The sequence below is a fragment of the Pseudopodoces humilis genome, chromosome 12, assembly GCF_049639895.1.
Source record: "Pseudopodoces humilis isolate 2021_Gansu_Grassland_sample_001 chromosome 12, ASM4963989v1, whole genome shotgun sequence".
NCBI classification, from domain to species: domain Eukaryota; kingdom Metazoa; phylum Chordata; class Aves; order Passeriformes; family Paridae; genus Pseudopodoces; species Pseudopodoces humilis.
The window spans coordinates 18,325,767-18,352,083 of record NC_142211.1 but is presented as its reverse complement, the minus strand read 5'-3'; positions in this window follow the sequence as shown (position 1 = coordinate 18,352,083).

Below are 26,317 nucleotides of genomic sequence, written 5' to 3'. Positions count from 1 at the left end.
TTTCTAGGTAGCTCGCTGTATGCCTTTTTTCCACATATCCAATATATGCCATCAGGAGCTTCCCAACCCTTGTTCAACTTTGCCGGATCATCCCAATATTCTTTCAGGCCTATTAGCGCATGGAAGGGATTGGCCCCAGAGTTTTTGTACCAGCAAAGTCCAATTATTTCCATCCATTCACAGTTATTTCCCCGGGAGCGACTCCAATAGCCCGCGGGTGGTTCAGGTTGCCAAACTTTTGTTTTGCTGTCAGAATTCACCGTGAGAATGTTTATACACGGGGTATAGCCTACTAAATCGGTGAATTCTTTCCCTTCTCTGCTAATGCAGAAGGTCCCAATTATTCTTTGATCTATTACCCACCCCTCGGGTCTTCGTGTAGTTTTGGATAATTTTAAACCCTTCCATTTTAAGAGTTGCTCTGGGGTGAGTCCTTCTCCCTTCCATGGCCACCTTTCGGCTGATTTCAAACCACCACATATCCAGCAATTTGATAGACCTAATTCTGTGGCAATCTCTTGTATTAGGTCTATGAATAGGTTTTGGTTAGGGCTTGGTAATCCCCAATTATTGTATTGTTTTTCTAATTGTTCATAATGTTCACTGAGAGAGTTAAGTCTCTCTTGCTCCAGCCTCTTTCTTCGATTCTCTATTTCTTGTCTTTTTAATTCTAAGTTTAGTTGTTTTATTTTGCTTTCTGGATCTAACCCTTCCTCATCTCTAGAAAAACAGAATACCTGGTCAAATTGCAAACACACCCGATCATCATCACTTTTTAACAAATCCAGAATTATGGGTTCATTGTTAAAGGAGGCTTTTTCTTCATGTTTCAAATTTTTACCCTCCCAATACAATTTTCCACCTATAGTACACGTTTTCAAGTTTGCTTTACTATAACATAAAGGATTGATTTTGTAATATGCTATAAATGTGGATTGCCTTTTCCCTCCGATCCAGACGGTTTTATTACATTGACTGCAAATTGAGATCGGAGGAACTCCCCCCACTTCCCTCCGGTACCTGAAGTGGGTTGTCTTGGTCTTTTGTCTCTTAGGAGTTTGAAACTGTTTGTCCTTAAAACTTGCCCCTGGGTGGAAACACCAGACCTCCCCCTTTAAGTTACACAGATTATACTGAGTGCCATTGGACAAACATAAGCCCTTTCGCAGTTCCGGAGGACAGTCAATCATTCGTTCGGTTCCTGTGGCAGTCCGACACTGCTCACACTTCCCCAGGGGACGCTCCCCTGGAGGTACCTCGGGACTCATTCCCTCGGCCAAGCACATGGCTAGATTCAGGACTGTCAGGATTCCCCACAGTTGCATCCCTCTGCCTTGCCCTTCGCCCGTATAGGAACATACGGCGGGGATTACCATCTTCTCGGCAGCAAGGACTGTCTTCAGGGGCCCTTGTAGTCCTTATGGCGTACCTTCTCTTGAAAGCAGCCCACCGAGACGCTTTGATCGTATCTGTCCTACACGGTACTTTAATAGTTTTTCGACACTCAATTACTAAAGCCTCTGCTTTAGAATCTAGTTTGCCTCTCAACCCTTTTTGGAAAAATAGGAACCACTCAGGAGAGTCTAGTTCCAAAAACCCCGCCCAGGTGGCAAGCGTTAGAAAATGGCCAGTTTCCTCCTGTTCCTTTTCTAGACACTTTGTACACAATCCTTTGGGTTTGTATCCCCCCAAACAGTGGGCCACCCAAATCTGTTTACAATAAGCACACTTGAAATGGATAAATGGAAAACAATAACAATCAGGATTAATGCAACTTATCTGCCCGTCACTTGTCATTTGTGATGACGCCGGAGTTTAATTTTCAGTTCTCCCGGAGGGGTGGTGACTTTCCACTCGGAGGAATTGTAATCCGTTACTTTTTTTACCCGAGATGAGTGTGTCCAACCCCTTTCTGCAGTCCGGACTGCGGTATCTGTGGTCAGTAGGACGAGAAATGGTCCTTCCCAGTGGGGGCTGAGGGGGAGCTCCTTCCACGCTTTGATCAGAACTTTATCCCCAGGCAGTATTTGGTGTATTGGAAATCCCAGTGTTGTGCTTTGGGGAATCAGTCCTCTTTTCCGCAGATCCTGTAAATTTTTGTTTATAGAAATGAGATAGGGTTGTATCTGTACATCCTCCACCTGAGGGTGTGCCACCGGCATCCCATGCTTGTACGGCATCCCATACAACATTTCAAAAGGGGACAGACCTGTCTCAGAGTGTGGCATAGTTCTTATATTCAGTAATGCAAGGGGGAGACATTTAATCCAGGACATTTTCGTTTCAATTATAAGTTTAGATAGCTGGGATTTTAATGTTTGATTCATCCTTTCCACCTGTCCTGAACTCTGAGGATGCCAAGGGGTGTGATATTGCCATCTGATGCCTAGGGCTTCTGATATTTGTTTGATAATTTTTGATGTAAAATGTGTTCCTTGGTCTGAATCGATATAATCTACTATCCCATATCTGGGAATGATTTCCTCTAATAAAATTTTCGACACCGTTTGGGCTGTTGCCCTTGCTCTGGGAAAGGCTTCTACCCAATGTGTTAATTTATCTACTATTACTAATAAGAATTTATATCTACTGATTTTTAGTAGCTCAGTGAAATCCACCTGGATTCTTTCAAATGGCCTGTATGAGAGAGGGCGACCTCCCCAGGCTGTTTGCTTAAATTTTGATCGGTTTACTTTTTGGCATATCACACATCCTTGCACCTCCTGTTTGGCGAGTTCAAAGATTCCTTTGCACCCGAAAAATTTTAGAAACTGTTCAGCTAATGCCCGAGTTCCCCAATGAGTCTGTTTGTGTAATCTTTGCAGTATCCCCCTTGCCATCCCTTTTGGAATTAATTCTCTCCCATCAGGCAACCACCATTTTCCCTTCTCAAAGGTTCCTCCTACCTTTCTGAATTCTTCTATCTCCCTTTCTGAAGGGAGCATGGGGATTTTTGGTGACTCCTCCGGGGTTATTTCAGGAGTACTTACGGTTAACAAAGCCGCTCGCTTTGCCTCTTTGTCTGCCAGGTTGTTACCTCGGGTGTGGAACTGCCATCCTGTCTGGTGTCCTTTTACATGGACAACCGATATTTCCTTTGGTTCTCTGACAGCCTCTAGAATTTGTCGAATGATTTCCCCGTGGATCAATCCTTTTCCCTTCGTATTTATCAAACCTCTTTCTTCCCATATTTTCCCAAAGGTATGTACTACTCCAAATGCATATCGTGAGTCTGTATAAATGGTCCCCCTTTTTCCTTTCAATCCCCGGAGGGCTTTTAGGAGAGCATAGAGCTCGCAAGCTTGTGCAGACCAACTTGCTTTTAGGGGACCCGATTCTACAATTTCTCCTGATATGCCATTTATTATTGCATACCCCGACTTTCTTTTTCCTTCAACAACTTTCAAGGAACCATCTATAAACCACTTTTCTCCCCCTTCTAACTCTTGATCTTCTAAATCTGGTCTAACTTCAGTTTGCAATTCCACAGTTTCAATGCAGTCATGTAGCAGTTTTTCTGTTGGTTCCCCAAACAAGAACTGCGCAGGATTCTGCGCAGTAGTCATTTTTAACTCTAGACCCGGCGAGCTGATTAAAATGGCTTCATATTTCAGAAGCCTTGAATCTGTCAACCATTTTTCTGCTTTTTGTTGTAAGATATTTCTTACATCATGTGGGGTGTAGACTATCAAGGAAGCTCCAAAAGTTATCTTTTTAGCTTCCCCTACCAACAAAGCTACTGCCACAATTGCTTGCAAACAAGTAGGCCAGCCCCGACTAACCGGATCTAAAATTTTCGAGAGAAACCCTATGGGCTTCTTCTTTTCTGCCCATTCTTGGGTCAGAACTCCTTGTGCTGTTTGCCCACTTACATCCACAAACAGCTGAAATTCTTTATTGGTATCTGGTAAAGTTAGTACGGGAGCGGTTATAAGGGCATTTTTAATTCTTGAAAATTAATCTCATCTAGTTCAGTCCACTTCAATCTGTCAATGTTCAGTCTTTCATACAAAAATCTTACCTTTTCACTAAAACCTTCAATCCATTGTCTGCAATATCCCAAGAGCCCTAAAAATTGTCTAATTTGTCTTGTTGTTTTTGGTGCAGGGAGTGCAAGGATCCCTGCCACCCTCTCAGGGTCTAATTTCTTTTTCCCCTGAGATATCCAATGTCCAAGATATTTAACTTCAGGCTCTGTGAATTGCAGTTTGGATTTAGATACTTTCAACCCCTTTTGTCCCAAAAAATTTAACAAGGCAATCGTGCTTCTTTTCACATTTTCTTCAGTTGTCCCAGCTATCAACAGGTCATCAACATACTGCAGAAGTTTCGTCCCATCCTCAGGAGCGAATTGCGTTAGCAGTTGTTCCAAAGCCTGTCCGAAAAGGTTCGGAGATTCTACAAACCCCTGAGGGAGGACCGTCCATCTTAGTTGTTGCTTTCGGTTTGTGTCTGGGAAAGCGAAATAATTCCTACTCTTTTCATCTAAAGGGCAAGTCCAAAAAGCATCCTTTAAGTCAATTACACTATACCATACATCCTCAGGTGAGAGCCTGTTCAATAAAGTGTAAGGATTGGCCACCACCAGGAATCTGGTTCGGGTTCTAGCATTTACAGCTCTGAGGTCCTGAACCAACCGGAAACTGCCATCTGTTTTCCTTACAGCCAGGATGGGGGTGTTATGCTGAGACATGCAGGGTTCGAGGGTACCCCCTTTAAGGAGGTCGTCAATTACTTGTTTCAAACCCCTCATCCCTTCCTTCGGGATGGGGTATTGTTTGACCCTTATAGGGTCTTCAGGGTCCTCGATTTCTATTTTAATGGGCTTGATATCCAATTTCCCTATTTCCCCTTTTGAGTGCCACACTCTGGGGTTAATTTCTTCTTCGTCTTTGGGAGTCAGTTTGAATATTTTCACTACTAATTCAGAGTTTTTAACAACGATATTAATTCCTAATGCAACAATCATGTCTCTTCCTAACAAATTATAATCTGCTTCTTCTACAAGCAATAAATTTCCTAAACAAATTTTATTATCCGATTCTATTTCCACATCTTTTATTACTGATACTTTGAAAGGATCTCCCTTGGCTCCAATTACAAAAACTTTTTCCCTGCTCACCACACACCCCTCTGGTAATTTCTGCAGAGTACTTCTCTCTGCTCCAGTGTCCACTAGAAAGCTTACCTCCTGCCGCTGGGTACCCACTTTTAATTTTATCAAGGGCTCCTTGGATGTTCCGGTCCCCAAATTAAAGAGCCCCCGACATCCCTAATCTTCTTGAAAAACTTTTTCATCTTTTATTCTTTGCCTACAGTCCCGCTGAATGTGTCCTACCTTCTTGCAGTAGTAACATTCGGGGAGCTCTTTCCGTGGGGTAGGGGCTGCCTTGTGAGGGCCTCTCTGTTTTCTAGGTAGTGTTTTAAACTTACCTTGTGTTTGTTCTTGCTTTTGGACTTCTTTGACTACAGCTGCCAATATCTTAGCTTGCAGCCTTTGTTTTTCATCCTCTCTCCTCATGTATACTTTTTGAGCTTCCCTTAGGAGCTCCTGGAGGCTTTTATCTTGCCACCCCTCGATCTTTTCTAATTTTCTCCTAATGTCCTCCCAGGATTTAGCAACGAATTGTGTTTTTAACAGAACCTCCCCCACAGGAGAGTTCGGGTCAGTCCCAGAGTAAATCTGTAAACTTCGCCGTAATCTCTCGATCCATTCAGTGGGTGGTTCCTCTTTCCCTTGACACTCTCCAAAAACTTTGCTAATATTCTGGCCCCTAGGGACCGCTTCTCTTATACCTTGTACAATTATGCTCCTTAAATCCATCATGTTCCGTCTGCCTTCCTCCGTCTGTGCATTCCAGCTCGGGCTTACGCTAGGCCATTTCTGGTTACCTGGCGTCCCCTGTGGATTGCGTCTGTCCCAGTCTCTGATACCAGCTTGTTTAATCATCTCTCTTTCCTCCTGATTAAACAATGATCTCAGGATTGCCATAAGATCGTCAAAGGTATAAATACTATTCCCTAAAAATTCGTCTAACCTCTCAGCCACACCAAAAGGATCATCCAACAACCGCCCCATCTCTTTTTTAAATGCCCTTACATCTCCAGAGTTAAGGGGTACATTCACAAAACCGATCACTCCCGGGGCCGTCGGTACTTCCCTAAGAGGGAACAACCGGTGCCCCTCTTCACTCTCTCCCCATTCATTATCCATCATTCTCGCTCTCAAACGGGTTCTACTTGCGGGAGGGGAGTTGGTGATTGTGGGTTGCCTCCCTGTTATCAATTGTGGGAACTCCGCCGCCACCCGGCTGATGGGAGGGATCCCCTCCGTTATATGGGAGGGTCCCGGTTGTGGCGGCTGGACCGGCAAGGACGGATAGGGTGATCCCCAGCCTTGTGCAGGAGAAACCTCCGAAGAGGCTGCTGTGGCTACGGTGTTTGCAGGCGGGGAAAGGGGAAGGGCTGCCGGCATCGCTGCCGGCCCCGAGTCTCCCGCTTGAGACACACGTATCTCAGTGGGTTGGTCTCGGGGGCCCAAGGGTGCTGAAGGCACCACTTGATCTGCAGAGGAAGGTCCCGCCGGTCCATGATATGGGGGTGGTAAGTGGTCGAGGGGTTCCCAGGACTCAGCTCTCGACTCACGTTTTTCTTTTTGTTTTATTGGGAATAGCCCTACTCTGACGTTTACCCAGAGCTTAGCATATTCCCTCTCCTCAGGATCTGAGGGGACCTTGTTCTCCACATAGGAGAATAACTTATTACACGTCCATTTTTCAAATGTGCCTAACACTGGCCAAGTGAGGTGACTTCTCAACTCCTGTCCTCCCCAAACCTCCATACAATAATGTATCAATTTTGCCTTTGATTTCCCCTTCCTCTGGGGACAATCTTCCCAGTGTTTTAGCATCCACCCCAAGGGACTTTCTAGCGGGATGTCTGGTGATTCCTCCCCCTGATCGGAGGAATTTTTCCCTGTGCTCCTTCTTTGAAGCTTACTCTTTTTCTGCCCCATACTTCGCAAATATATTTTCTTACCTGTCTTCGACTTCTCCGTGAGTCGATATCAGTTTCTGCGTTGTGTACTTACTCTAGGAATCAAAATTTTGCCAATACTCACCCTTCAGCGAGCTGAGCTGAGGTCTCTTGTAATCGGTACTTTTGATCCTCTTCCGGACCTCTACCTGGGTCCGTTGACTAAAAGGGTTTACCAGTTCCCGAGCTCGACAGGACGTATCCTTCCCCTTTTAGTTCCTTGCGATCAGTCCCCCGAGACACCCTTTGGCCTCAGGTTTTTACAAGTGTGTGTCGAGAAAAAAACTTTCACTCTGGATCGCTTCCTTCGCGGCCGGCCAATTCCCTCGCGGGAGGATGGAAACGCGGCCTTGAAGTCCACACTCGCCCCGTGATCAGATCACGTCTCACACACTCGCCCGATCGCCCACTCAACCAGCAGTACTTACAGCTATTTTCCTGCGTGGGTGTCTTTGTGCACAATAGACGTTTTACGAGCAAAACAAGCCGCGGCTTCCCGAAGGCTCCGTGCCTTCCCGAGCTCTCCGATAAGGATCCTTTTCCTTTTTATTGTGGTTTTTATCTCAGCCTAAATTTGGTTCGGACGTCGGAACGAGCTACGGGGGCTCTCAACTCACCAGGCCGCCAAAATCAGCGGGGGTACCCGTCCTGGGCAGTGAGATTCCCCGCAGTTTCTCCGATCCGAGTTCACGGCACCAATCTGTTATAAATGCAAAGGCAAATTTAGGTTAAATAAAAGAACAGTTTATTATAAAACAATTTTTATAATAAAAATAAACAACGAGGAAAAACCACAATAAAATAAACAGCGCAGCGCTGGGTGGACAGGGGTCTATACCCAAAGGTATAGGTGTTCCCAAATCCACACTCGAGGGTTCTCTGGCCTGGGTTTTTATAGGGATTTTGCGTCCTGAGGCCAAATTCCAGGCAGGCACCATTCACCAAGGGTCCTTGATTGTTGGATGAATTGATTTCCTGGCGTTGGAGAATAGAGTCAAATAGACGTCCGGGCAGAGTCTCCTCATATGTAAAGAAGTTCTGAGTGTTCCTTGATTTCATTTTGGTTCGGGCCATCTGGATGGGATGGTTGGATCCGGGTTGGAGCTGATGGATATCTCGGCTGGACTTTTTCCTTTGTCAGCCTGATTGCTTCCCCAACAGTGGCCTGCAAGGCGGGGTGTTCAGGTCCGGTGATGAGTATCTCGTCCGAGCTCGTTCCTTTGTCAGCCTGATGGCCCGTGTCCTGCTCATTCTTTTCCGTTGATGGGCGCCGGCTAGGATTGTTATCTCTCGAATAGGAATTAGCGACTAGATCTGGGGAAGGACTTGTTGGCCACACTGTATTTTATATTTTATATTATTATAGCTACAAATATATTTATTTAGATCTCTACGAATTTTTATTCATAAGTTCATTTATCACAACTCCCACTCAACACAGAGCAGACGATTCTTGCAGAAAGGCTGGAGAGACTAGTTAACCAGCCAGTTACCTTTATTAACCAAAAAAACCCTGAAGTTACCATTTCCATTCTTTTGAACAGATCTTTAGTTAAGCTAGAAATGAAGACACAGGTTAGTCATCATTCTTCCCCAAGTTTTGCAACTTCTACAAGTACCAAGGGGTCCATCCTCACACAGCTGCCTAACTTGAATAATCTCTAGTATAACTTTCCTCATGACAAGATATGATCAAGTCTTTTATTCTTACAGGCATTTAGATATACTGACAAGTTTCTGACAATACATTTACATTTCAACAGTATTTGTAGCTTATATACTATGAGCAATCTATAGCAAGAACCAGTCATACAGTTGTTTTCAAACTCTCACAAAATAAGACTCATCTCTAAATTAACACATGTACTTATTAAAATAGGCCAAGTTCAGAGTCTCCACAATTCCCTTCTCAATTCAAAACACCAACAATTCCAATCTTTCAACTGGGTCCACTTCTGCTTCTGTAATAAGCACAGCTACAAAACAACACAAGCACCTCCAGAGACATGTGCATTCCCTTGGCAAATTCAAGAGAACAAGAAATCATGGCAGTTCTGAGCATGATCATCAGCTAAACACACCATCACAATAACTCTTTAACAATCATCAGAGATGATCAGCATTTCATATGAAAAGAGAGACCAAATAATTTTCAGCAGCAGTAAAGATATTTACAATAATCCATAGGATTTTTTTATTTTGATGCTGGCACAAGGTTCTGATGTTAGGAAACATGGGCTGTGCCTGTCAGCATGGGACACAGACAACATCAGTGTTAACAACAGCTCTAACACATTGGCAGACTGACAGGTTTCCACCCCAAGGAGTGGCCAAAATGCAAAGTACTGTAACCTGCCTCTAAAAATAAAATCAACCACAGAATTCTATGATACTCACTAAAATGAGGGAATTTGAGAACATGCTAAGAAATGGGTTTGTTTCTGTACAAAACAAATACTGCACTCACCCAAGAAAAAACAGAGCTTACTTCTTTCCCCACTTTCTCCCAGAATTCATTTCTTGGAATTCTTCCAAGCCCCTCTCCAAACTTCACTACTCTTTCTGAAATCCCAGATTTTAAGCATAGACACAGCCTACTGCTGCAGAAGTTTACAGCAGAACTGTTGGTGAAGATGAAACAGGGAAATCTTATGAATATGATTGTTTGACAAAAGATTTTGAAGGTATGAAGCCTAGAATCGAAATAGAAATGAAAGCTTGCTTTGAGTCATAAGATGCTGAGTGCTGGTTACTATATGACCAAAGAACAATAGCCTAACCAACTGAGAGAGATTCTCTGATGATGAAACAATGTCCTTCTACAGATAGAAAATCCAAAGGTCAAGAAGCAAGGGAAGAATTTGTAAAGCTTTTAGAATTTGAAATGCAAAACTGTATGATAATGTAGTGATTCTTATAGGCTGTATGTAAAATCTTTAGTGGGTGTGTCTCGTAGTGATTGGTTTATGGGAATTAGAATATTCACTATAGGAAAGCATATAATGGATTGTAACAAGAACCTCACTCTCTTGATCCCTCCCTCCCCATCTTTAACCTCTTCTCTCCTGCTCTCCCCGCACTCCCTCCCCTCCCCCCGACCACGTGGACGCCGAGGCTGGTGGCGGACATGGGTCTCTCCCTCTCTTTACCCATGTAATAAACTGCTTATACCTGGACAGCTTGACCCTGGAGAAGTCTCACCGCGAGCGTTTTGCACATCAATACACAACTACACAGGGAATTCTCTCAGAAGCCAGGAAAACAAGAGCTTGCAGCTGTAGAGTGCCCTCAGTTTGGAGCTGATACCACACTCCAGTACTGCTCCATATCTCACTCACACATCTGGACAAGGAAAAGCTCTCTGAGACAGTCTTACACCAGTCCCCACTCCCAGAATCACAGAACCAAATGTGCCCAGGGCTTCACAAGACCCTGGCATGGAAAACTCGGGTCCCAGAGGAACCCTCTCAACTCCCTCACCACTGGAAGCAGGCGGTGGGAAAAATCGACTCCATAATGTTTCCAGCCCGTTTCACAGCTTCAGGAGGTTCCCAGGAGCTACTGTGAGCTCCTCTGATCCCCCTGTGCCTGAAGCAGGGAACCTGGACCAGCATCCGGGGTTCAACCCAGCCTGCTTGCAGCCACTGGAACAACCGGAACACAGTTCTGTGGCCTGGAGAGAGCCTTAAATGAGTCTAAACAATTCAGGGGCACCAAGATCTAGACGGCCCCCGCCCTCTCCCCACTCGAGAGGGCCAAGCTGATCTCACTCCCAGGGCATCCCCCCGTGCCCTGACCTCATCAGAGTCCGACCCGACTCACCGCCGGCCGGAGCTTCCAGAAGCCCCCCTGCACTCCCGAGGCTGACCCGCCACTCTGAGTGTTGCAACAAGACACATCTCAACAGGGAGTAGATCTGAGAGCACCATCTCCCAGAAAAAAACTTTCACCGCCGTCACAGTGGGGCAAAAGAACTTCTAAAAAAACTCAAATGCTGAGTCACCCACCAGTTCACGGAAGCTACCCTTTCTCCCACAAGCAGCTCCCATTGCCTGGGGGAAGGAAAAGTGCTGGGAGAAGAGAATTGTTGGAGACTGAGATACAGCGTGTGTGCCCTTGTCTCTGATGCCTAACTCTGAGATCCAAGAGAACACTGAATTTCATATAACATGAAATTTATGGGCATGTTTTCATGGTGATACATGTAAACAATTGTTGAAGTTAGAAAAGCTAAACGTGTGAGTGTGTAAATTAGAAAGTTTTCTTAAGTCACTGGGTGAAAAAGTTAAAGTTTAGAGTTTAAAACAGTTTAGAAAGCAGAAGACAAGATGGATGATTTAGAGTGTTCTCTCTTTTCCATCTTTCTTCTTCATTTTCTTCTAGAGATTTTTGGGTAATAGTACGTGATTGGATAGAAAATTCCACAGTGCAGCACACAGATGTTGGGTCATTGGGTCATTTAGAAAAATAATATACGTGTCTATTGTTAATTGGATAAGAATAAGTATAAAGATAAAAAGGCTGCACAGTTTGGGGCCATTTTGTGCCATCAGAGCCAAAATGTGCCAGGTTGTAGTGAATTAAACTTGTGCAAAAAGTCTGGAGAGACCTGCCAAATTTTGTGATAACATCCTAACAAACACGGGAAACAAGATCCTAGCGAGCTTCAGAGTTTTCTTCCTGACCCAGAGAACTAAGATAAATGGAACTCCCTGTGAAGAAGTATTCTGGAGGAGCCCAGCTCAGAGGAGACTGGGAAATCCACATGTGAGAAGAAATATAGCAGAATCAAAGAGAAAGAAACAGATTAAAAAAGTTACAAGAATCACTAAAAAGCCTCCAAAATCGCCTCCTGATTCCTCTCGGAGATTAGTGCTGTGGTAGTGCACATTCCTGGGCATTCCTTAGTTTCTGTGTAAGCCCTACCTGCAGCTGTGATGTGTTTTTCCCTTCCCCTCCCTGTCCCTGAACTGTTATCCCATTGGTTGGTGTTATATGTCTCCCCACCCCTCTCCCGAGGTTTGAAAATTCCCAGGAGATGTTTCCTCTCTTGCTTTTTCCTCCCGGATCCCAGCCTGAATAAACATCTGACATTATCCCGGAGGGAAAAGCAGCCCTTTGGTCTTTTATCTTGGTCGTGAAGAATCCCCCCGTCCCTCCCCTCGACATAGCTAGCCAGGATTACTTCGGGGGGGACAAAGGGGGATTACTTCAGGTGGCGCCCATTGTGGGGGCTTCAGGACCCTATGGGACGGCTGGAAAACACCCCACTGGTGTTTTAATAAGCCTTGGGAACGTCATCTACCCCGCCGTCTTACTGACGGGGATCAGGTTGGTAGCTTGCAGAGAACACGAGTCAACTCGGATCAAGAACCTTTTGGAACACCATCACATCCTTCAGGAAACAGGAAACCAGGGAGGTGCGGGGGTGCAGGAGATCCGGTGATTGTAACGGGGTTTAGTGGGTCACGGTGGTGGTGGTGCCGGTGCCAAACGAGCCTCCCCCCCCGGTATCGGGACTAGGGGAGCCCACGTGGCAGCACATGCAGTGTTTGGGGGGGGGGTACAGGCGGCGCGTACCGGGCTCCGCGGCAGTTTTTAAACTCTGACCGCAGTTTGGGTCTATTTCTGCTTTTTCTTGGTGGTAAAAAAGGTTAGACCAGTCTGTGTAACAAAGCCTTAATATCGGCCATGGGTTCTCATTTTTCTACACAGCAAAGGTTAAACTATTCCCATATTAAGAATATCTTAAAGGCTGGAAAAATCACTTTCTCAAAAAATAAGCTGAAAAAATTTGCAAAATGGGTATTTTTGCATTTTCCGGATTTAAATATTGATTCCCTTTCTGAATGGGACAAAATCGGACAAACACTCACTGCGCAGATTGAGCACGGAGAGAACTCGGCTGGTAAATACATCCCACTGTTCCTTTTAATTCGGAAAGCGATTCTACAAAGGCACGAGAAAAGGCTAGAAAAATCCTTGGTTCCCTTACCTTCTCTCCCTCCCTCAGCTCCCCGGTCAGAGGGTATGTCTGTGTCATATTCTGTGGGAGTTCCGAGCGCTTGCCTCTCAGGGCTCGGACAATCCCCCGAGCGTACTGACCCCGTCTGCCTTGTGCAGGCAGACGAAAGCTCCTTCCCATGCACTTCCCTCCCCGCAGAAAATCCCGAAAAGCATAGCTTAAAATCCTCCCTGCAAGGAGGGGGAAGCTCGGCTGAACTTTCTCAGCAAGATGTGCCAGGCCATCATGGTGCCGCCCACGTGCTCTCCTCCCCCCCCCCCCCAATCCCATAACCCCTTCCTCCCACAAGTTCCTGCCCCCAAGCCTCTCTCCGCCCATAACCCTTCCCATCCTCAAGTTCCTGCTCTCTCTGAGTGCCCACCCTGCTTGACGTCACCCTATAACCCCTCCCCTCTGCCTGCTTCTTACGGGGCAAGGGGTAGAGCGGAGGGCAGGAACGGGGCAGGAGTCGGGGCGGGGGGCGGGAATGGGGCGGGGGTGGGTGGTGGAGCCCCTCCCAGTTCCCACGGTCTGGGGCGCGCGCCCGGGAGTGAGCAGGGAGGTGAGATTGCCTCACCACATTCCAATAGCGGGTGTGGTTGTGCTGCTGTGCTCTGCCCTCATGGCCCCCGGGGACACCCCGGGGGATGGGAGGGTGGATCCCCTCAGCTTGCTCCCACTGTAGAGTCACGCGGCGCCCCTGGGGGATGGGGAAATGCTAGCCTTCCCAGTTCCCAGGCAGGACAAGCCTCTCTGCCGTGCCGGTTTAATACAACCCCCGGAACTGGGGAACCTGGAAACTGGGACTCAGTTTCTTTCCCTACTGTTGCACTAATAACTTTTACTGGAGCAAGACCGCAAAATCGGCATTACAAGCCCTTCTCATACCAGGACAAAAAAGAAATTTGCAAAGTTCAAAGAGAATTCAGTCGTAACAGTGAAATATTTAAAAGCATAATTAAAACGACATTAACTTCAAATTATTTAGTTCACACAGATATTAAAGATCTTTTCAGGTGTTTGCTTACACCCTCTGAATTTGATTTATGGGAGAACACATGGAAACAGTTTCTAAAAAACCTACTGGTAGAATTATTAAAAATCAATCACCTAAATGTTGATTTGTTAAATAATGCTATTACTTTTGATCATTTATGTGGTGAAGGAGTATGGGAAAAACCTGATGACCAAACAATGGCTTTACCACAAGCTGTGCTAGATAAAATCACTGCAGCTGCAGAAAAAGTTTTTACCCAGCTACCAACAGCTGAGACTAAGGGTAGTTATATTAATGTAAAACAAATGCCTTCAGAAGGATTTCTGCAATTCTTAGACCACTTAAGAGAACAAGTCTCCCGGCAGGTAGAAGACCCCGTTGTACAGGCAGAATTAATCAAAGAAATTGCTCAGAGAGATGCTAACCAGTCTTGCCGTAGGGTCATTCTGGGCTTGCCAATTGATTCCCCTCCAACACTTGCACAGATGGCAGAAGCCTGTGCAAGGAAAGCAGAGATGTTTTCACAGGAAAAGAGACCTCCTTGGACCAACCAAAGACCTGTTGCTACGGTTTCATCTGAAACAAGGAATGAACAGATGACGTCTAACCAGCAACAGCGAGTTTGTTTTCACTGCAGAAAACCAGGACATTTTGCTAAAAACTGTCCTTTAAAACAACGGAGAAACACTGATACCAGCTTGCCAAAAAATTGGGTCACAGCGCTTGCCCGCCCTGCACACAGACATAAATGAAGCAGGGACCAATCTCTGTCCTTTAATAAAAAAGGGGGAGGGAGGTGGGAAACTGCAGAAATACAATTGTGAAAAATGTTTGCCTAATAAGGTCTGCCAACCGCAAAAGCGATTCAGACTTGTAACTGCTAAAGCTTTTTGTTTCAGATCTGATCGTTGGACTGTCGTTGGAGTAGACTTGCAGGATAATTCACAAGACCTGGCTGGACTGGATAGTAGGTATTTTTTTATTGGAGACACAGCACACACACCAATAGAGATTGAGGTGGCTCCCATGACAATTAAGGGAGACCTAACACACCTCACTCTCTTGGCTAGGTGTCCTCAACCACCCTACTATGTAGACAATGGGCAGGTAATAGCCCAGGTGATCCCTGTTCCAACAGAAGTCGCAGTAGATGACAAAGCACCAGGAGTCTACTGGGCGGAAGTGGTGGGTGAAGACAAACTCATTATGGGGTGTAACCTAACACACAAATCAGAACATCTCCATGTAGAAGAGTTAATTGACACTGGGGCAGATGTGACTTTCATACCTGAAAAGGTGTGGCCCTCTGTCCTAGTTTAGGGCAAATTAGGAAGGAAAACTCCAAATGGGGGTTTCCCAGGGAAATGACCCCTCCCCACCAACTGGTCCGGGAAAGGAAAAAAAATTCCTTGGAGAGAAGTGGAAAAAGCTGTTTATTTAACAGAAATTGAATAATATTAAATAATAAAACTTCTCGCTGTTCGATGGGATGGCAAATCTAGGAAGAAAAAGTCTTTTTCATGTGGTGTAGCTCGGTTCGCTCAGGTTCTTATCAGTCCTTTCGGCGCTGGAAAGTGCCAAGGCCCAGGCCCCGGTGGGCCAAAGGCGTGAGCTCCCAGGGTTTGGCTGGGTGTTCAGTCCAGAGCAGGTTTGCACAGATCCAAGGAAAAAGGGAAAAAAAACAAAGGTCCAGGGAACTCCTCTGCCTCAGCTAGCTAAAACTAACTAAAAGCCAGAGAAGCTCTGTCCCGCTGTCTGTCCGTGCTGCAGACACCACAGCCCAGGAGCGGGATGTGTGGGAGTGATGTTTTTCCTTAATACAAACTGCGCGCTTCTTCTTCCCCCTCTCTTGCTCTCAGAGCCAGTCTTAAAGGTGCAGAACTTAATATATGACATAAACCAGACGATTGGGGATATCAGTATCATAAAGTCACCCCAGGACACCCTCACATTGGGAACTGCAACCCGTGGCAGGAAAAATACAGGGTGTTGGAGGAATGAAATTGCTAAAATCGCTGGCAAAAATCGCTAAAGATATCGTCCAGATTGAAGGTCCAGATGGTAGGTTAGCTAGTATCTGACCTTTTGTTATTGACTACAAGTGCCCGCTGTGGGGAAGAGACACCATGTCCCAGTGGGGAGTGAAATGAACAATTCCTGAGACACCTCAGGATTTTTTGATGGAGGCCACTGTAGAGCGTCCGGTCCAAAAGCTATCTTGGCTAGATAATAATCCAATTTGGGTGAATCAGTGGCCTCTCAGCAAACAAAAACTCAGGGCACTAGAAAAACTGGTAAAGAAGAATTAGCCAAGGGACACATAGTAGAATCAACCAGCCCTTGGAATTTCCCGGTGTTCGTAATAAAAAAGCCAGGGAAGGATAAATGGCGCCTCCTTCAAGATTTGAGAGAAATAAACAAAAAAATAGAGGACATGGGGTCTCTTCAACAGGGTGTGCCATCCCCGACTATGTTACCACAAAATTGGCTACTAGCAGTGCTGGATATTAAAGACTGTTTTTTCCAAATTCCCTTGCACCCAGCTGATGCGCCACAATTTGCCTTTTCCATTCCCACAATTAAATGAGAAGCTCCAATGAAACGGTACCACTGGACAGTATTCCAGCAGGGGATGAAAGCGAGCCCCTTCATCTGCCAGTGGTATGTGGGATCTTTGCTGTCCTCAGTGCATGCTGAAAAAAGACATGCCATCATTTTGCATTATATAGATGATGTTTTAGTATGCTGTCCCAATAACAACATGCTGCAAGACACCCTTGACCTAGTGGTTAAAGTTTTAACCTCTGCTGGATTCCAATTGCAGGAAGACAAAGTTCAAAGGATGCCACCTTGGAAATATTTGGGCTTAGAGATAAGTAAACAGACTGTTGTTCCACAGAAATTAGAAATTATTGGCAATCCTAAAACTCTAGCAGATCTCCATTCCCTATGCAGGTCACTAAACTGGGTCCGACCCTGGCTAGGTCTCACTAATGAAGACCTGAGCCCCCTACTCAATTTATTGAAAGGGGAGAGAGAGCTGCTGTCTCCCAGGGAGCTGACTCCAGAAGCAAAAACTGTGATTGAAAAGGCACAAAAGGCCTTGACAGAAAGACAGGCACATCGCTTCAAACCTGAGCTTCCTTTCAGATTTATTGTCCTGGGGAAATTACCACACTTACATGGGTTGATGTTCTAGTGGGCCGAGGGGCAGAGAGATCTACTCTTAATAATAGAATGGGTCTTCCTCTCCCATCAACGACCCAAAACTATCACCAAGCCACAAGAACTGATGGCTCAGCTGATTCAAAAGCCAGGGTAAGGCTGCGGGAACTGGCAGGTTGTGACTTTATGTGTATTCACCTCCCAGTCAGGCTCTCTGGAGAAGGCAAACACTCCCCTGAGAGACTGACCAAAGAGATGTTTGAGCATCTGCTGCAGAGCAATGCTAACCTCCAGTTTGCTCTGGACAGCTATAGTGGGCAAATTTCAGTTTATGTGCCAGCACACAAATTGTTTCATGAGGAATTCCACTTCATTCCTTGTGAGAAAAGGAGCCGAAGGCCACTCAAAGCTCTCACAGTGTTCACTGATGCATCTGGGACATCCCACAAGTCGGTGATGACTTGGAGAAATCCACAGACTCAGCTTTGGGAAGCTGATGTTGAGTTTGTAGAAGGGTCACCCCAGATAGCTGAACTGGCTGTGGTCGTGAGCGCCTTTGAGAAGTTTTCAGAACCAATTAATTTGGTTACTGACTCAGCCTATGTAGCAGTAGTGTCCAGAGCGGAACAGGCCATTCTCAAGGACATTGAGAACAAATATCTCTTTAGATTGCTTTCAAAACTGATTTATTTGATTTCACATCGAGAACATCCTTTCTATGTGATGCATATAAGGTTGCATACCCCGTTGCCAGGTGAAATCGCTGAGGGGAACCGGAAAGCTGATTCTCTTACTGCCCCAGCTGAAATGGCACGTCTCCCAGATGTGTTCCAACAGGCAAAGATAAGTCACCAGCAATACCATCAAAATGTGCCAGGACTGATGCGTCAGGTCCAGCTGACACAGGGTCAGGCTAAAGCCATTGTGACCACCTGTCCCAATTGCCAGCTCCAGGCAGTGCCATCATTAGGCATCGGAGTTAATCCCCGAGGCCTTGGAAGCTGTGAGGTGTGGCAAACAGACATCACTCACATCCCCAGTTTTGGTCGCCTTAAGTATGTACATGTGAGCATTGATACATACTCAGGAGCAGTGTATGCCTCTGCTCATGCAGGAGAAAAATCTGTACATGCCAAACAACACTTAATACAGGCCTTTTCAGTGCTGGGGATCCCTAAGGAAATTAAAACAGATAATGGCCCAGTGTATAAATCCAAGGAGTTCCTGGAATTTGTCCAGCAGTGGGGAGTGGCACATAAGACTGGCATCCCCCACTCCCCCACAGGTCAAGCTGTGATTGAGCGTACACACCAGACGCTCAAACACGTCCTAGCCAGGCAAGGTAGCGAGGCAGTGTGGATGTCTCCACAACAGAAACTCTGTAAAGCTCTGTTTACCATTAACTTCCTAAACTGTTCATTTGAAAACATAAATCCTCCTGTGACTTGGCATTTTAATAGTGGTGCTCAGTTTAAATTGTCACAGCGTCCACCAGTTTTAATCAGGGACCTTGAAACTTGGCAAACCAAGGGCCCCTATGAACTTGTCACCTGGGGGCGTGGTTACGCGTGTGTATCCACCCCTGCAGGCCCCCGATGGATTCCTCAGAAATGGGTAAGACCTTTTGTTCCAAAGAATCCAGCCCCAGCAAGAAGAGAAGAGAAGCAAATGGTTGTTGCTTCCAAGAGAAGATGCCGCCAGAGAGAGCGAGAAGGAACCTTTCTAGCCTCTGACCTGCATACTTTGGCTGTGAATATGTTTTAAAAAATGTCTGTTTCCTTTTTTTTTTTTTTTTTAGAAATAACCTACCTCTCACTTAAATCCATGATGAGCCTTAACCCTGCTGTCATCCTGCTCGCACTGAGCAGCCTGACAGCGGCCTGGATTGTCCCACAGCCACGCCAGAACATCTGGGTGACCCTGGCACAAACACTCCAGCAAGAAAACATATGTCTATCTACTGCAGCAGCGAAAAATCCTATGTCTACCTGCCTGGTAGGAATCCCATTGCAGCATGATGAATTTACACATAGCTTTAATACACTGACTCCAGAACCAGGTAATAAATTACACAGCACTCAAATAGAAGCAGAGTTAAAAAACCCCGTCGAAGAGTGGCTGCCACATTTTTCTAAGGCAACCCAGGAACCCCAGGAGTTAGAGCTACTGGGTTCCTCTCCAGCATTATACTGTGCTGTGTACACTTTAGAGTCAATCCTCCAATTCATAAAGAAACCTTCCACCATATAGTACAAGATCGAGAAGAATTCACAGCAAATAGTTGGTGCTGTGTCCTAAGCTACATCAAAGTGCACTCCTCAGCTCATACACACCCCAAAAGCCTCCCCAAAGGACTGTTCCTCATTTGTGGGGATAGCGCATGGGCAGGAATTCCATCCCGTCTCCTCGGAGGGCCGTGTACCATAGGGCGTCTATAACTGTTAGCACCCAATCAAACATTAATTGGCGAGTGGACCCATAAAAAATAATTTGACTAGAAAAATTCAAAAGAGAAGTGTTACAAATTTGGACGGAAATTGTGATTCAGAGATTTTTCATTGGTCCAAATCAAAAAGAATTGCTGCATCCATTTTCCTTCCTTGGGTGGCTGCAGCCAAGGCCCTAGGTGAATTGGGACACCTAGAATGCTGGGTGATAAAACAAGCAAATTTAACATCTAATGCCATAAGTGCCCTCCTAGAAGATGAGGAAGTTACCAGGCAAGCAACACTCCAAAATCGTGCAGTAATAGACTTTCTCCTGTTGCTCCATGGGCACGAGTGCCAGGAGTTCGAGGGTCTCTGCTGCATGAATCTGACATCGAAAGCTCCTAACATCCATGCCGCCCTCCGAGAGATGAAAAGCATGATCAGACAAGTCAAGCAAGAAGCAGATGACTGGTTCAATGGACTGTTTAAAAACTGGGGACTCTTGGGGTGGTGGGCTTCAGTAGTGAAAACTATTCTGTTGCTACTAGTCATTATTTTGCTAACAGTGTTAGTGTTCGGAGTTTTAAGCAGAATACTGTAGAAAAGCATAATTAAGCTAATCTCAGCTACCTCAGATGTCAACCATATAGAGTTGGCAGACCGGAGTAACCCTCACCGGCCCGCAAATGGGAATTGGTGGGCCACTTCAGGTCAGTAAGTCATATAAGCTCGTTACCTTTCATTAATTATTATATAACAAAATAGGGGGAGATGTGGTAGTGCACATTCCTGGGCGTTCCTTAGTTTCTGTGTAAGCCCTACCCGCAGCTGTGATGTGTTTTTCCCTTCCCCTCCCTATCCCTGAACTGTTATCCCATTGGTTGGTGTTATATGTCTCCCCACCCCTCTCCTGAGGTTTGAAAATTCCCAGGAGATGTTTCCTCTCTTGCTTTTTCCTCCCGGATCCCAGCCTGAATAAACATCCGACATTATCCCGGAGGGAAAAGTAGACCTTTGGTCTTCTATTTTGGTCGTGAAGAATCCCCCCGTCCCTCCCCTCGACATAGCTAGCCAGGATTACTTCGGGGGGGACAAAAGGGGATTACTTCACAGCACCATTACTTTGAGGCACAGTCCTACTGAAAACAAATTTGGGGCAAAACTTCCACCCGGCGTTCACTCTAACACAGCACCAAACATCCTTCCTCCACAACTACACACCAAAATTCACTTTTTCCCAGAAAACAAAGTCAAACTTTAAATCAACAATCACACATATTTATTTACTTATTCTCACATCTGTTTCATTCAACTTCACTCATTCTTAGTCACAGCAAGACAAGGTACTTTTTACTTCCAAGTGTCAGTGTGAAAAACGAGATTCACTTTTCTTAATAAATTATAAAAAAAAAAAATTAATATAAACAAAAAGACAATTAGGAGACAAAGGAAATAAAGCAAAGGGTTAAAACGGCCGGGTGCCCTGGCGTGTTGCCAGGAACACACCTGATATCTTTGGAACACCCTTTTTATCCCCTCCTGCTGTGAGGGTTAAATGCATATTCAAACTTTTCTAAGAAGCATTTTGCATGGTTTCGCCCTGAACCCGCCTCTTCAGAGCATGCTTCGTATGGTTTTTATTTTTGCTGATCATCATTTTATTTTAATTTGATTTCCTTTCTTTGCAAGCTGTCAGTGCTGATAACAGTTTGGGCCCCTCGTCCTGCCACCGGTGACAGCTGGGCTTCACGTCCTTCTGCTGCTAACGGCCTGGTCCTGGCTGCTGATAACAGCCTGGTCTCCATTGTCCTTCCACTGATAGTAGCTTGGGCTTCACTGTCTTTGCCCTCTGGGGTTTCCTTGCTTTGTACCACGAAATTCCTTTAAGCTTAAAACTTGACAGCAAGAGGAAAAGTATATACATAGCCAAAAAGTATTTAACATATAATATTCATCCTAATACTTGCGAAAGCTAATATCACAATACAAATTTATAACATCAGGAAAATTAATTCACAAACACCAGAAGTTTATGTCCAAAAAGGAGACAGAGGAGTCCTTTTACTTTATTCAAATAAAGGGAGAGGCCATGGGGCATTCCCCTGGGGTCTCTCAAAATTTTGGAGGGCGCAGCCTCCTTTTATCTTAATTCCCAGTCGCTTGTCCCTTCTCTCTTTCCCCATAGGCTGAGGTACTTGAGAGGTACAGAATTTCCGGAATGCCTGATACCTGGGATACCTTCCCCCCCCAATGCATAATCACTTCTTAATTCTTAACTCTTGTGGAATTCATGGTGCTCTTTCAGTGGAATCCATCCTATTGTTTCTGTTGTCTCTCAGTGATAGTTTATCTTATCAGCAGACCCACAGCTTGTTTGTAAAGACAAACCCGTCATCCCCTTCACAAGTTACTTGTTAATATCCACCCATGGGCATTGTAATATCTCAAACATATCAGGTTTCTTGGATTAATCCTCAATCTGGCTGCTTCAAGCCTAAATGTCTTGGTTTTTATCTTCAACTTGGCAAAGTTTTGGAGAATCCACATTTTTACCCTGTTTTCCCAGTCAATTGTGCCAGGAAAACCTTCGGCTCCCTCTCCCCCCCGAGGGGTCCAACCCCTCCCGTGAGACCTAGTCTCAGTCCTCCCAGGGGTGTATCTTGCAACACGTCTTTTCCTGCTCCCCCAAGAAATACTTACAATCCTTTTTCTTCCTTGGGTCTTTGTGCACAAGAATTATGGAGCTAAAAATCCGCGGTTTTTAGAGAGCCTTTTCCCTTTTCCTTTGCTTTATTCTTCTTTCCTCCTTCTTGCCCTTGGGGTGTTCACCTGCAGCCGTTGACTCACGCTAGGAGAAATGGAACTGGTGTCTGCCGAACTCGGCAGGGCACACCTGTTTCCCCCACTCAAGGTCTTCCGGTGGTATCAGAGGTGAGGTGTTTATCCCGGGTGAGCACCCAGCTGTGAAAAACGAGGTCCACTCATTTAATAAATTTTAAAAGGTTTAGTATAAACAAAAAGACAATTAGGAGACAAAGATAATAAAGCAAAGGGTTAAAACGGCCGTGTGCCTGGCTCTCTGCCAAGAGCACACCTGGTGTCTTTGGAACACTCCTTTTATCCCATTTTGCTGTAGGAGTTTAATGCTTATTCAAACTTTTCCAAGAACTAGTTGTGTAGCCACTCCCCAGGTCCGCCACTTTAAAGCATGCATCGTAGAGGTTTGATTCCTTCTTATCACCCTTTTATTTGGGCTAGGGTTCCTTCCTCTGCAGGCGGTCAGTGCTGATAGCAGCCTGGACATCATCTTGTCCACTGGGGGTTATCTTGCTTTGTACAGACAGGACCTAGCCCTAACTTTCAAAATTCTTCTTGACCTACACCTACAACTTGTTAGCAGGAGAAAAAGAAAAAGACATAGCAAAAGCATATAACATATTCATCTTAATACTTGCGAAAAGCCAATATCACAATATTGATTTATAACACATATATATATATGTTAGGCTGTAACATGGTATTAAAATAATAACTGATTTTGTTCATATAACCTAAAGACTGAAAAAGATAGTCAGAAATCTCCTCTGCATTCTTAGATTATTTTATCTAGATGAAGACACCGGTGACCAGAACTCCAAGGGAATAATTTATTGAACCTCTGTTATCAGGGAGTGTGAGACTCAAGGGAACCAAGAAGATTGATCTATTGGGGAGGGGAGGAGTTGAAGCTAAACAAAGGAACATCTAAAACTTAAGAGGAATGTTTGAATAATACATGAGCATTTATGAATATGCAAGAGATTTGTATTTTTAAGGGACAATCCATTTTTTTGGTTTTCAAACAATGAGAGGTTTTGGTTCTCAAAACAATGTTGTGCAGATGTTTGAGTATGATTTTATCTTGTCCCACCAACATCCCACATTGTTTTAAGAACCAAAACCTATTTACAGAAAATGGTCCTTGAGAGAGAAAAGTTTCCCAAAAGACTTTCCCTTGGGAAACAGATCAGCCACTGACAGGCTGAAACTCTCTCACAGGCTGAGAAAATCATGTCCACACATCACTGAGATTTTTTTCTGCTGCTCTGGGAGAAGAATCCTTCCCCTGTGAGACCGTGGGGTCCCTCCCATGGGAGACAGTTCTCTGTGAACAACTCTGGTGTAGGTCCACTCTCATGAGCATCAGCCATACTGTACCTGCTGCAATGTGAATTTCCCCCATGGACATACAAGTCCTCCCAAAACTTCTGTGACGTGGCTCTCTTTCCACAGGGTGCAGTCCTCCAAGGACAGGCTGCTCCAGCCTGGAGGCAGGGGCCCTCTCTCTCCACTGGGTCTTCTGCTGAATCACAGCCTCCTCCAGGCATCCACCTGCTCTGACATAGGCACCTCCCTCACGGGCTAAGGGTGGATCTCTACATCCCCAATGGATCCCCATGGGCTGCAGGGGGACAACCTACTTCACGATGGTCTTCACCGTGGCCTGCAGAGGAATCTCAGCTATGGAGCCTGGAGCATCTCCTTCCCCTCCTTCTCCACTGACCTTGCTTTCTCCATGTTGTTTTCCCTCACATGTTCTTATCTCCTCTTCTCTGACTAGAAGCCAAACTTGAGACTTTGTTTTGGTTTCCTTCTTAAATATGTCATCACAGAGGCATTACCAACCTTTCTCATTGGCCCAGTTTTGGCCAGCTGCATGTCCATCTTCAAATACATCAGATATTGGCTCTGCTGGACATGGCGGAAGCTTCCAGCAGCTTTTTACAGGAGCCATCTTTGTGGCCCTCCTGCTACCAAAAACCAGGCTGTGGAAAACCAATACAGCCACTCATGGATATAAAAAGATATGGATTTTTATGATTTCATGCCAGGAAAATGACAAGGCTCAATTTGCACTCACCTAGGAGGGGGTGCAGTACATCAACAGACCTACACAGAGGTGTAAACATTCAGCCATGACTGTGCATGTTGTGTTTGCATAATTTTTGCATACACTCTTCCTCCCTCTGGACATGAAATTATGTAATACTCTAACTGCAGGTAAAAAATCCCCCCGAAAAAAAGGTGAGGGAAGCAGCAACAGCAGTGCAACAAGCACTTCATGAAGTAGAAGCTGAGATTCCACTTGAGGAATGTCAAGGCTAAACTGGGCCTAGTAGACCAAAGAAATCTTTACTATTCATCTCAACTGCATTTATAAAGACAGAACAGAGATATTCTGAGTGGGAAAAGAGACTTTGTCATTAGTCTGAGCCATTAAACAACTTGAGCCACTAAGGGGTAATCTGTCCAGACAAACTCCGGTGAGAGGGAAAGTGCTGGATCCTGCACCTCAGACAGGGCAAGCTTGGATGCATGCGCATACTGGGGAATGAAATGCTGGAAAGCAATGCCATGGAAAAGGACCTTGGGATACTGGTTGAGGACAAGTTGAATATGAGTCAACAGGGCCCTGGCAGCCAGGAGGGCCAACTGTGTCCTGAGGTGCAACAGGCAAAGCCTCACCAGCTGATCGAGGGAGGTGATTGTCCCGTTCTACTCTGAAGTGGTGTAGCCTCATCTCGAGTACTGGGTGCAATTTTGGTTACCACAATATAACAAAGATATTAAACTATTAGAGAGCATCCAAAGGAGAGAAAAAAAAATGGTGAAAGGTCTCGAGGGGAAGCTGTATGAGGAGAGGCTGAGGTCACATGGTCTGCTCAGCCTAGAGAAGAGAAGACTGGGAGGAGACCCCATCATGGTCTACAGCTTCCTCACAAGGGGAAGAGGAGGGGCCAACACTGATCTCTGTGGTGATCTGTGACAGGACCCAAGAGAATGGTCTGAATTTGTGTCAGGGGAGGTTTAGTTTAGATATTAGGAAAAAATTCTTCACCCAAAGGGTGGTTGGGCACTGGAACAGGCTCCCCAAGGAAGTGGTCAGAGCACCAAGCCTGCCAGAGTTCAAGAAGCATTTGGACAATATTCTTGGGCACATGACGGGACTCATGGGGATGGTGCCGTGCAGAGACAAGAGTTGGACTCAATGATCCTTGTGGGTCCCTTCCAACTCAGCATATTCTTTGATCCTGTGATAAATGAACTTGTAAAAATTCGTAGAAATCTAAATAAATATATTTGTAGCAATAATAATATAAAATATAAAGTACAGTGTGGTTCACAAGTCTTTCCCAGATCTAGTCGCGAATTCCCACTCAAGAGATAACGACCCTAGCCGGCGCCCATCAACGGAAAAGAATGAACAGGACATGGACCATCAGGCTGACAGGGACAGGCTCAGCGCCCATCAACGGAAAAGAATGAACAGGACATGGACCATCAGGCTGACAGGGACAGGCTCAGCGCCCATCAACGGAAAAGAATGGACAGGACATGAACCATCAGGCTGACAGGGAAAGGCTCCGCCGAGATACTCATCACCGGACCTGAACACCCCGCCTTGCAGGCCACCGTTGGGGGAAGCAATCAGGCAGACATAGGGGAAAAAAGTCCAGCCGAGATATCCATTAGCTTCAACCCGGATCCAACCATCCCATCCAGATGGCCTGAACCAAAATGAAATCAAGAAACACTCAGAACTTCTTTACATATGAGGAGACTCTGTCCGGACATCTATTTGACTCTATTCTCCAACGCCAGGAAATCAATTCATACAACAATCAAGGACTCTTGGTGAATGGTGCC